This window comes from Alosa alosa, chromosome 11 (assembly GCF_017589495.1).
Source record: "Alosa alosa isolate M-15738 ecotype Scorff River chromosome 11, AALO_Geno_1.1, whole genome shotgun sequence".
NCBI classification, from domain to species: domain Eukaryota; kingdom Metazoa; phylum Chordata; class Actinopteri; order Clupeiformes; family Clupeidae; genus Alosa; species Alosa alosa.
Genome location: NC_063199.1, coordinates 20,070,041 through 20,081,036, shown reverse-complemented (window position 1 = coordinate 20,081,036; position 10,996 = coordinate 20,070,041). Strand labels below are relative to the sequence as shown.

The 10,996-nt window shown below is 39.8% G+C and overlaps 1 long non-coding RNA gene across 2 annotated transcripts; it reads right to left on the bottom strand.

The window, feature by feature from the left end:
• Window positions 1–6,940: 6,940 nt before the first annotated feature.
• Window positions 6,941–8,419, bottom strand: LOC125303062. 2 transcript variants are annotated; one of them, XR_007195009.1, is made up of 3 exons: window positions 8,252–8,419; window positions 7,140–7,266; window positions 6,941–7,025 (listed from the first exon to the last, which is right to left on the bottom strand). It is a non-coding gene; the product is annotated as an uncharacterized LOC125303062 (long non-coding RNA). The 2 variants fall into 2 exon arrangements; XR_007195010.1 differs by lacking the exon at window positions 8,252–8,419 and adding an exon at window positions 7,407–7,466.
• Between the last annotated feature and the right edge of the window lie 2,577 nt (window positions 8,420–10,996).

The window sequence follows — 10,996 nt, the reverse complement described above, 5'->3', positions numbered from 1 at the left end:
CTTTAAAGCAGAATCAAATGGTTATCAATCTAGTGTTAGTGTAGGGCTAAATACCCCCCCCCCCAAAAAAGAGAGTAATGTATGTACCATTATTATTATTATTTTTTTTTTTTTGGTGTTGTCCTGATAGGGCTTCATCTTAACAGAAATAAAGACAATTACTCTATGGCTGATGCACAGCGAAGATTTTGGGCAGGAATACCTTACAGTTTCACAGTTGACAGCATTTGCTCTGGTTGGATGACATTCATTTTTTTAAATGATTAATTGATGTAACTAAAAAACCTCCACACCCACCCACCCAAGGATAACAAACTATGATCTCGCACAGCTGAATGTACTACACTGAAGTAACAACTTCAACAACACCAAGAATTAAGGTATACCTTCTTGGGTATATTTGTTTGGCCTTTTGGTTGGCCGCCTTTGGTCCCCCTCCAACCTCATGTCCACATTAGATTTGGCTTCCGCTCTCGCACCTTCGACAGCCTGCTCCCAGTCATCTAATGATAAAGTCAGGTTGAACAAAAGCAGATTAGAAATTGTGTAGTGTTTTTGTAAATGTATGGATGTACTGGTACATTACCTAATACAAGTAGGGCTGGGCGATAAAAACGACAGCTTTATGTATCGCAATATGTAATCGATATTAAAAAATATGTTCGATAGAACATTCGATAATTAAAAGCAACACACACCTCCCGCTTTACATTGTCCATAAATAAATAGGCTAAATATATCTTGCATTGTAGCCAGTATGTGCAACTCTACCAGAGTTAGTAGGCGATAAAAGTAGGCCTACCTCAACAGACTCTGAGTCCTTGTCCCGTGCACTCTCTCTCCCTCTCAACAGGCGCATCCCTCCTCAGCATGCACATGTAATCCAAACATTCACAATCGTATGCGAGATGACTGGCTAAATTGCTATTAAACCGTTAGCATCATTAGCACGCTGCACGAATTTGTTCAAAACTGTTGCATTCAAATTGACTGCTAAATTCTAATCATCTCAATCCCGATGCAAATGTTAACATATTTTCCAAGACTCAAACGGGCCTGTCCCATGAGAAAAAGTATGAAACTGAACAGTCTAACCAGTAGCCTAGACTATGATAAACTAGCAAATTAAGCTACTTTGTTTACAATATTTCCAGGCTTCAAGCAGTGCTGCTTTTCATTCAGACTTATGTGCACATTTATTTATTTGAGTGTTTTTCATGATTGTGTTGCTATTTCTTTTCCCTGTTTGCTTTGATTGATAACTGAGGTGATCCAAATCAGAAGAAAGGTTAAGTTTAAAATAAAAGTGTTTAAATTGAACTTTTTTTCCCTTCTGGTCCTTGTTAAATAAAAAAATCAATAATTATCGATATCAACTGATATGAAATACTTATATTGTGATACAGTTTTCAGCCATATCGCCCAGCCCTAGGTACAAGTCTCGTAAATCCATATTTAGCAGCAAAAAGGACATAGACAACATATCAAATGTTGAAAATTAAAATTTGGACTATTTCATGGAAAATATATATTCATTTTGAATTTGATTCAACATGTTTCAAAAAATGGCTGCCGTGAAAAAGGTTGATAGGATCGTCATCTGAATAGCAAAATAATCCTAATTGAGTGTAAAGTGAACGCCTATGTATAGTTAACTTGTATGCACTTGTATGTGAAAACGTTCTGCTTATTTGCCTTTTGGTCCATGACTTCCTATCAGGCAACGATTTCTCCTTGGCAAGCTTGGTCTGGTCTTTTGGGGGCCGAATTTGGCTGCAGTTCACCTAGATGGCGATCGCGGGCGAGTCCAAAATACATGGGGTCCTATGGAGCTACATGGCTACATTTATTGTTTTCACCTATTTAAAAACTGAAACACTCAGATTTTATTTTATTTTTCGCAAAATGGATATAGATTATCAATCAAAAGTGAAATAATCCGGGAGTCATGTCCTTTCGTTTTCTTACAGGTTGGATCGTTGTTGCCCATAACACGCTAGCATTGATGCTATGCTATGATCATGCTAATGAATGGCGCCATTGACACGCTTTTGAAAGGCTTTTTAGAACAATTAAGTGACTTTAAAAAAATATAATACTCAACCAAGTGTATTGTCTTTGTCTCCCCCTTTCGAATACAATATTCAAATTACTTGAAAAAAAATTATATCCCGAGAAAAGTAGATTTTGAGGGGTACAGCTCCAGACCTCCATTCATTCTGACTGCGCCCGAAATTTCTAGATGCAGTACCACACCGAAGAGTTCCGAGTGAAGGTTCTCCCTTATTAGACATTCTCTGATCATAGTTTGAAACTTTATCAGCTTAAAATTATTGACAAAGATGGCGAAGTCTTTTTACTGCCTATGGCTAAAAATCTTAATGTGAATAAAAACTTTCTAGATCTAACATTGGTACTTGTATCAACAAGGATTGTGGTTTATATATCACACAAACTTAGTCAGGGCCAATACACCATCAAATAGAACACTGTAAATGCTAGTTTAAACACTTAACTTTTCAGGTAGCCGATAGGCTAAATATTAGCTTTTCAGACATTAGAATGTCATTATAATGCTGTTAACATTAATATAATGTTTTAGTGACCTTGTTGTTTCTATGAACATGAATTGTTGTTTATAGGAAACATCAACTTAGTCGAGGCATAAAAATAAGTACTTCAACTTTTGAACTAGCTAGCTAGCTGATAGCACATGCAAGCTGGATGCTACCACCGGCTAGCAGCTAGACACTGCAGTAAAATGGTTAGCAAACCGCCCATGCCCCCGTGAATATTTCACTGTTTCAAGGACGAAATCATGAGTGTCCAAAGGGGTGAAAACCACTTTAAATCGGGTCACATTATTGACTGTTGTGTGTCCGAGGGTTAGCTTGTGGGTTTTGTAAGGGCCAGCATGAGGGACAAGACCTACAAAGTTGTGTGGTGAGTTTTGCAGGGAGGTTGGTAATGCTAGATCTAGTTAACATTAGCTAGGCTACTGTAGCATACTGTAGTGTACGAGTCATATCATTAATCATTAAAGGAATTATCCGGAGTAAAATGCACTTTAGATCAATTTACGGATGATTGGGAGTACATACGTTGAGTTGACATCCAAATCATGTCATTCGGATGTGTTTTGAGAAAGTTCGATGTTACCGTTTTTAGTCAAAACTCGTTAGCCTGGAAGTGACGCGGGCATGTCATTTCGCCGCTACAAAACGCTATTTTTATACCTCTTCTACAGTTCCAAACAACATTACACTTACGTGGTAGTGAGTAGAGGGTCCCTAAAGCCAAACCGAAGTATCCCGAGGTCTTTATGTGGTCGGATAGAGAGTCCAGAATGAATTTCATCAAGCCAGTACCTTTCCTGAAATGTTGCCATCTTTGCTGCCATCCTCAGGGAAAGTCCGTAGGAGTCGATTGCTGAGTGTGGAGTAACACGCCTGGAAATTCACAATTTCGTCGCCGCTTTTTTATTTTTTTTTTTAAACATAGTCCAGTATTTCTTTCGAAATTGAAATGAAGTTGTATGGACTGGACTATGTTTTTTTTTTCATGTTACTCCAGACTAATCTGCATTCAGGACAATCAGGACGCAGGGCGGGAGTTTCATAGATGTGACATAGCGTAGAAGCGACTGTGAGTCTGTTATTAAGCGCCACAGGTTGGCTTCGATGTGAGTGGTTGAAGTAGCACGTCAATAGATGACGGACAAGTGGCTTATTCAATCATATGCAAGCATTTTTTGATTAGGCCCAGCCTTCTGAAGCAACACTTCAATGGATCGGCTCCAGATGGATGAGTGGAGCTAGGCGGAGCGAAATTCATCTGGCTATTGCCAGGTTAACTCCCTATAGCACACCTGGAAATAAATTAGGCCTATCGATCAAAATGAGAAGCTTGGAATGTTCTGGCGATTTTTTTTCTATGTGCAGATCACTGTCCTTCAACAACATGGGGTTCACTTTTTATTACGACATGCCTCTATTTAGACATGCCCCTACTCCCGACTTTTTTTAGAACCGTTATTCCGACATTACCAATCCTCATTTTCAATTTATCTCAGTTCCTGTATCCTATCAAATTCCAACATCCTAGATGCATGGACGAGCTGTAGCAGAGACTTTCTAATGAGGAGAAACAGCACTCAAAAAATACTCCATAGAAATGCATGGGGCTAGTTTGTCACGCCAATATGGCTGTTGTCTACACATATCCCACCCCTTCCTCGGCAAACCGTCGACGTGAATACATTGAGCCAATCATATGGTGTGTTGTGAAGACATCGTGCCAATCATGTGTTGTGATCTCGCCGCTGGAGCAAGACTGGTGTCGTGAAGCCTTGCGCACGCGCAGTTCGACCCAAAGACTGTGCCCGATGAGTGCCCATAAAACGTTGGTATATGGCCGCCGAGTGGAGGGACTTGCCTAAAAAGACTTTGGCTGTAGTCATGTCATCTGCACCTGCAGCTACATCAACAATCCACCCGCCATCCACTCCAAACAATGTTTTTCCCAATAATTGATATCGGCACACATTTCAGTCAAAACCTTAGGTGATTTTGAACTGACCATGTGAATAAATGTTACACATTATATGTAAAACACAGGTAGCTCTCCTCATTTTATTCTCTAAGCTCTCAGGGAAAAACGGTCGGAAACTCCATGCATCAAACGAACTCTGTGCGTGCAGGCCACCTATATTAATTCATTAATGGCCGTCAATCAATGGCCAATTGCGCAAAGACGGGCGGAATTCTTGCTCCAGTAGCCTAAACCACTTCAGTGAACGTTCAAATAACCCCCAGAGTTCAGTGTCCATCAGGGTGTTCAAACTGGGTGTGCGATATATTCAAGTTGCTTATATTGCATTTTAGAGGACAATGATAAAGCCATGTCAACGCAGTTTGGCTTGCCAGCAGGTTGGACAAACTCAATTTACTACACAATAATGTAGGCTAGGAATATATCTTTTATATGTCATGCGTGCAGTTTTTGAATTGCACATAACATGTCTGCATATTTATTTAGTCTTCTTTCTCTCGAAGGCTAGCGCATGCATTATCATGGCCCTATAATTGTGCAAAGACAGGCAGGATATTCAACGCTCCTTTTACAGTAAACCACTTCACAACGAACGTTCAAATAACCCCCAGAGTTCAGTGTCCATCAGTCCCAACATTTAGAAACATAATCGAAAAGTCCAAGCGTGAATTGGGTGTGTTTTGATTTTGAGAGAGACTGGGGACCCACACAGCAAAAGGATCCGCCGCAGAGGTATGACGGCTTCCGGAACGGACCCGCGAAACAGACCCGTATCGGAGTCCAGATGCTCTCAGGAACGGATCCGCTACGAAGGCGAATCGCGGACCCGCGATTAAAACCTTACCTCCGCGGCGGGTCGGTTGGGATCCGCCGAATTGATACATACATCTGCCTCGACCCGCAACGGACTCAAAGGCTCATCTGGCCCGGTCCGTTTTGGACCGCTTATCTCATTTTCAAAATTCCTTCTGTTCTTGCTGTAGGATAAAACTAGGCAACTATAGGATAAAAGTAAAACTATCACTAGGCTACTACAGCAATATAGGCCTACGATTAATCTGCATTGCCTCGTATTTTTAACTTAACAATACTGTCAATAAACCTAACAGAAAAGGTTTAAGTCAAGACATCAATTTACTGTACAAACGTGATCACTACTCAATGGAAATATAAAATGGACATTTATGGAAAGTTACAGGTTATAAGCTATTCTGTTTTTGTTAAGTAGCCTACATTGCCTAGGCTACTTTACATTCATTTTGTGGCCAAAACCTAATTTAGTGCTTTATAGGCCTAGGTCAGTGCAGACATGAAATATTTTATCTAATAGGCTACAACTTCAATGAAATACTGCGCTATGCACAGCTAAAATATCAGAAAATGAATAACTGGTGAATGACAAGAAGTTCAATAAAAAGATTGTTTAATGCTTATTTCTCCTATTATTCCATTTGAGTGGATGGAGGCGGAACACATCTCCTCGTTGCCCGATCCACCGCCGGTTGAAACACCTGATTGCGTGTTTGGTGACCTCAGTGTCCGTGGCAGACCGTGTCACCATGTTTTTCCTCACAGCACCTGTAATCAAACAGACAGATATGTTTATGTTTATGGTATGTAGCATCCAAAGCCAAGTATGCCTACACAATACAATATATGAGATAGGTATTAAGGAGATTATATTTAAAAAGAAACATGACTTACAAAGCTCCTCTGTTCGCTGCACGTTGAGGGCTGGTGTGGGGGTGGAAGGAGTTGAGGAGGGACTGCCGTTCCTGGCCCATAGTGAGGTGGGTGGTGTGCGAGAGGGGAAAAAAAATTGTATTAAATGGTAGTTATCTGTTAACCATGACTGATAATACACATGGGGCCTTTCTATTCACTAATATTTCAGAGATCAGTCCCTACCTTGAGTAACTCTCCGTATGTTAAATGCAGGTGCAGGTGGAGGGAGTTGAGGTGGTGAAGAGTGTTGCGGTCCTGGCCCATAGTGAGGTGCTAAGGGAGATAAATGGTTGTGATCTGTTAACCATGGTAGGCTGAGAGCTACAGGGCCAAACAATGGCAAACAAAATCAAATCTCTGGTCATGCTGGACATGAATTTGTATGTTTCAGTATTTTGGTATGCACTATCTATATCAACTCCATGAATGGATTGACATTGAAATCAATGTGTTTCAATACAATCTGATAATAATGAATGAACTTTTCAGGCAATATTGCATGAATGTAGATGTTTTAACTGACAAAATATTTGGCTGAGATTTTGAAAGTAATGGATAAAGTATGCAGAAAATCTGAGATGGTAATGCAGATGCAATCTGTTGATCTGAAATGGAGTGACTACTGCTGTGTTAATATTGAATACAGTGGCCCCATCTATATTATTTCAGAGATCAGTCTTTACCTTAACAGTTTTCTCCAGGTTGAGGGGTAGTGACTCGGCTGCCTGGCACTCGGCGACATGGTGGAGCTGGAGGAATAGATACAAAGAGAGGGGAATGTCTTTAGCACTAAGAATGTTAACCATATCTCTAATATTAATTTTATGATTTAGTTATTTCAATGTTAAGAGAGTATTACTTACTTTGCCAGTGCAATAGGCTTGGGCTTGAGGCTTCAACTGATATACCAGGCGAGTTGGAAGGTACCTCAGAGATGCAAAGTCACCATTTTCTGGCTCTTCACTGTCATCAGAGTCCCCGAAACGATGGCTGTTACATAACGATATCATTATGGTTATTGCAATCAGAAAATTTCCAAATATACATATAGTACAAGCATCTCTGGTCTATTTTGGAATGCTACGGGAATGTGTTCACATTACATTTTAACAACCCAGAAAGTATCTTACTTGATCAAGCAAACCCAACAGAGGCAATCGTAACGTTAGATGCTAGAATCCAGCCGATAATGATGGGGATGGGGACCAAGTTCCATACAGTTAAGTTACGTTAGCATAATAAATCACAAACAGATGCCAATAGTTGTCTGAACCGACTTAAACAGTGATTAAAATGCCGAGGCTTTCATTACAAAGATGGCAGATAGAAACTAAAGTTCACGTTGTTATGATTCCAAACTTGGCAAAATGCAAGCGTTAATGCACAGCTAGCTAGAGGCTAGGGCTAAACCTTTATCAGTGAGTCAACATGCTAAAGTTGTAGGTAGCTATCATAGCAGACAGGTGCTTCACTGACTTCATTGACTGAAATACCAGTGCCAGTATCACAATCAAGGTTTGCATGCAAGCGTGATTTCAATATATGTATAGCACTAATAGACATTAGCAATAACTTATGCAATTGCGCCTAGCAGCATGCTAGCTAGCAGCTATATGCCGCTAGCATAGTAGCACTATATGGACAACAGCGACACATTAAAACAGACAAGACCAGACTAATGTTAAATAACAATGTGTGTTTTTAAATCACACTATTATAACATATTCTGCCGAAATTGCTATCCCATTTTAAATCAGATAGGCTACAGACTCATATGAGCATCACAGCTAACAATAACGTTAACTTTGCACAAACTGTTGCACAAAATGACAAACGTCTCTGGTATCACTAACGTTAACGTTAGTCCTAATATCAAACAACATCATTACAATCAATAAACATGATTATTATAAAACCACAAAGGCCAATGTTTAGCTATTGTGAATGTCGCAATATATTAATAAATATCACTTACTCGAGAGGGTTCAGCGCAACCGTGTCCCAGCAAAGAAAATATCCACTAGTATGACTCTTCTTGGCTCTTGGTGTACAGTCATGTTCAACCGTTACAGTAAAGGCGCGTCCGCGCCCGCGGATCCGACATGGGTCCACTCAGGATCCGCTGTTTGACAGTAGAATTTACGGGGCCGCCTGAAGGCGGAGCTGATCCTCTGTGCGGGACCAAAATGAATGCGACAGTCACGCGGGTTTGGCGACTTGAAGGCGGATCCACCTAGGAGTCTACTGCTGTGTGGGGAAGGGCCGTATGTCTCACAGCAACTGCGATAAACTTGTTTCTTGAAGGCTATCCTAACCTCCAAATATCCACATCTAATGAGGTTCGGCGACTATCCAATACCCAATACTATTTGCAATACCCTCGATATGCATATTATTGGAAAGTTTAGTTTATGGTCATTCGTGTGAGTACAATAACTTAATTTTGTAAATTTTACCAAAACGACTGGTTTCGCCACCAAAACGACTGGTTTTTGCAGGGTCACATTTCATTTGTTGTCTTATCTTTTTTTATTCAAAACAATTCGTAAGTATCTATACTCAAGTCTAATTACCACCAGACACAAATAATCATCACCTAGGTTAAATCTTCTCTCTCTCCAAAATCTCTTCCTCTGAGATGCACGCGCTATAGGCTATAATTTAGACTACCCGACATTTCAAATGTGACTCTCTAATCAACTTGTTTTAGCTCTTAAACACGAAAAATACAATGTTCAACGGAGCTGGTGTGTGTGAGGCGCACTAACCTTTCGGTTTCATTCGGTTAAAGTTCTTGTGCGTAGGCTATTATAGAATCCAATCCTGTCGATGCCCCTGCTATTTATCAATGTAGCCTTTTATTGTTTTTTTTGCCATGAATCGTCTGAGCTGTGATGAAATCGTGTGCTGTTTAAAGTTGGGACGATTACTGTAGGCCTAGGCTATACTGCCCATATTGGAATAAAAAAATAAAGGCCCACCCTAGGCCTACTTCATAAAAGTCCACTCCGTTGAAAAATCCTGGCTATGGCACTGTTAATAATGACCTCGTGTCGGAATGGCAGGACGTTTGAAAAAAGGTCAAGTACCGCTACTCCGACAATGAAAAAAAAGCAGTAGTGGGACGCCTGAAAATTAATGTTAATGCCGCCACTTCAACAATTAGACACCAATGTCTAAGTAGCGGCATGTCGGAATAGCAGCATGTAACCCTTCAACATCACCATCTTGCTCCCTTTGATGATGTTCAAAATGTTATGCTGAAATTCAGTGGAGTTGCAGCTAGCTAACCTGCACTGAAAATTAGATATCAGAGTCTGGACCAATAGTAGCATATAGATAGTAGCCTAGATAGTAGATAATAGTAGATATTTATATGGATATTATCTAAGCATGATATTGATTATTGGTCAGTTATTTACACAGGAGACAGGAGAAGGGAAATCAGGCAGAAAGGTGGAAATAAAGAGAAAGAGTTAGGAGAAGAGAGGGAAATAATAAACAAAGGGCCCTCACAAGTGAGTGAGAGTCAAGATGTGACACTCACTTTGTCAGAAGGTAAAGCCTTGCAGCCTATGACCCTGCAATTTATAAATCATGATAGCCTTTACATTACAGCCCTCTATGGTTAAGTCTTTCATAGGCATATATAGGCTCTTTTATAAATGTACCATATGCCTAATAGGCTGTATTTCTAAGTGTGATTTATGCTATAATGTATAAATTATATGTATGTCAATTTATCTATTAGTTTCCGCAATATTTACCATAAGTCATCATTTAAGGGGTTATTTTTTCACATTTTTCTTCCTTGGGGGCATGCCCCCGGACCCCCATAGTATTTTATGGGGCATTTCTATCAACACCCCTGACCTCGGTATTTGAATCCTGGCTACGGCCTTGGTCAACTCAGCTTAGTTTTGTGGTTTAATACTTATAGGCCCTACAAGTAGAAAGGACATTAAAACACCATGCATATGTGCATATCGTGCCGTTTGGCAAGAAGTTAAATTTATCCAATTATATGACAACTCATCTTCATGTCACCCAACATCACATCTCCGCATTGTTAACCTACTGGTTGGTAGCTCATGATAACAGATGTAGGCCTGTCTGCATGCCGTTGTAGGCAAGAAAGAGACATAATCAGTCTTGACTGTCATGAAAGAGCGAGCCTTAACATTAGTTTGAGTTCACATATTCAGCAAAGAATAGTTATTTGTTGAGTGATTATTTTTTTATTTTATTTAATGTTTTTTGTTGTTGTTTTTTTTGTATATTGACTTAGCCAGTTAGATAACAAGCAAAGTCTACTTCCAGACAGGTGACACATTTTTTAAGTTTTCCTTTCATTTCTTTTCCTGCTATTAAGAAACACAATTTTGTCTGTTAAAACCATCTCTAAATGATAAAAAAGTAGAAATCATTTTGAGTTAGTATATTCATATAATATATTGTTGGATATTCTGGTTGTTGCGTTGTGTTTTATTTCTAATGTCTGTATTGAAGATGGTCAATAAAGCTTGACGGCGCGATCAGGATCGGCGATTAGATGATGATTTATTGTAGATGGTACAACAATGAATAACAGAACACAGGCTAAGTCTCAAACAGTAAAACTGTGCAGAGTCTAACAGTTGTGGTTGTTATTAGAAGCGGCTGCTGAGCCTTCCGACAGAAGATGCTCCTTGGGTTGCTTCCTCGATCCGTCTCCGTGTCA